The 1,984-nt window shown below is 35.6% G+C and overlaps 1 protein-coding gene across 1 annotated transcript in view; it reads right to left on the bottom strand.

Moving 5' to 3' along the window:
• The window catches only part of LOC107694467 (transmembrane protein 255B-like), a 3,121-nt gene extending 2,639 nt beyond the window's left edge, over positions 1-482 (bottom strand). The window contains exon 1 of the mRNA XM_016494160.1: positions 359-482. The gene's annotated coding sequence lies outside the window, so the exon portion shown is untranslated. The remainder of the gene's footprint in view (positions 1-358) is intronic.
• Between the last annotated feature and the right edge of the window lie 1,502 nt (positions 483-1,984).

Here is a 1,984-nt window from a genome sequence, read left to right as displayed (position 1 = left end):
AATAAACCCAAATTTGATTTTTTTTTTTTTTTTTTTTTTGAAAAAATAAGCAATCAAAACCATTATTAAACCAAGCCATCATTATGCTGTCCACTAAAAATGAGATATTGGTCATTGCAGTTTCCTTATTCAAAACAAACATTCCAAAAAGTAAAATTGCTATGCAATGTTGGGTTTAAAAATTATTTGTACATTAAAAAATGTGATAGTTTTAATATATAAAAATTCAAACAAAACTTTTCCGAGTGAGTCTGGTGGCTTCAGCATCTTCAGTCACTGCATCTGTCATGTAGTTGAATCTAAAAACACTGAGCAAACACTAGTTTCACTTATTAGTGTCTGATGAATCCAGACTCACCAGGTCTTTGAAGGCTCCCAGTACAGCAGCGGTGATGATGCCCAGAAACACGCCGAGCACATTGAGCGTCACACAGGCCCACAGCAGACGGTACAGATTCACCACGTCCCAGCAGCTGCTCACACCCGTGAACTCATAGTACTGCACACGATAGTCCACGCTAAAACACACACACACACATGCAGTACAACGCTCAGTAACACACAGCTGTGCTGCAAATGCTCAGTGACTGATGCGTGTGCTTCACCTGTCACAGTGGAATAAGTCACAGCAGTAGCAGGTGTTGCTCTTCACCTTGAGTTTACACTGATTACCGTAGGAATGACAGTGAACCTGAACACAGCAAATCAACACGTTTATACTTTAAACTTGACATTATGAACTATATTGTGGCTTTTATGACAAACTGGTCATTCTGTTCCTCATGTGTGAGCTGCTTTCACTCTTAAAAAAGAGGGTTTTCGCAGTGATGCTGTAGAAGAACCATTCTTGGTTCCTCAAAGAACCTTTCAGTGAACTCTTCTTAACCCTCATGTTGTGTTTCAGTCATTTCGACACAGAGAGGATTTTCTTTTTCCAGAAAAGACTAGTTAATGTTATTGCATTGGACTAAAACCCACTGACTTTGCCCACAGCTTACCAAAGCTGTGCTATTTTGACTGATTGATCGCAGGCCTCGTTGATCTGAGCTTATCCACCTCAGTTTTTGAATGAACATTTCCAAAATTATCCACAAATAATGCTTTTTTTAACCCAAAAACTGAGAATTATTGCCAAAGTGATCCACAATTCCATACAAACCACAAAATATTGCCAGAATTATCTGCAAATATTGTTTTTCTCTCAAAAACTGAATTTTGGCAGAATTATCCACAAATAATGCTTTTTTACTCATAAACTGAATATTGCCAAAATTACCTGTAAATATTTTGACTGATTGATCGCAGGCCTCGTTGATCCACCTCAGTTTTTGAATGAACATTTCCAAAATTATCCACAAATAATTACTTAATAAAATAAAAATAATTTTAACCCAAAAACTAAGAATTTTTGTCAAAGTGATCCACAGTTCCATCCAAACCAGCGTCTGCTAAATGAATAAATGTAAATATAAATATTGCCAAAATTGTCAGCAAATATTGTTTTTCACTCAGAAACTGAATATTGCCCGAATTATCCATAAATAATGTTTTTTTTTACTCAAAAACGGAATATTGGCAAAATTCTATGAATTATTTATTTTTTTACTCAAAAACGATTATTGCCAAAATTATCCACAAATAATGCTTTTTTACAAAAAAAAAATTAATACTGCCCAGATTATCTGCCAATAGTGCTTTTTTTCACTCAAAAACTGAGATGCATAAGCTCAAATCAACAAGTCCCATGATCAATCCCAAAAAAAAAAACCTGCGCTAACTGACAGAAAACAGGTTGATAAAAATATTGAACCCAAGGTTTGGTGATTGGAGAGATTTACAAGCAATTTTTAAAAGGCAGGTCATTTTCAACCAGCAGCACAGCAAACCATTAATGCCAACAAAGAACCTTTATTTTTAAAGAGTGTGAAGAAAAGTGTCTGCCGAACTGATGATCAGACTGAAGTCACGTTCATATCTGACCAGC

This window comes from Sinocyclocheilus anshuiensis, unplaced genomic scaffold (assembly GCF_001515605.1).
Source record: "Sinocyclocheilus anshuiensis isolate Anshui unplaced genomic scaffold, SAMN03320099.WGS_v1.1 scaffold2585, whole genome shotgun sequence".
NCBI lineage: Eukaryota > Metazoa > Chordata > Actinopteri > Cypriniformes > Cyprinidae > Sinocyclocheilus > Sinocyclocheilus anshuiensis.
This window is presented reverse-complemented; position numbering and strand designations above follow the sequence as displayed.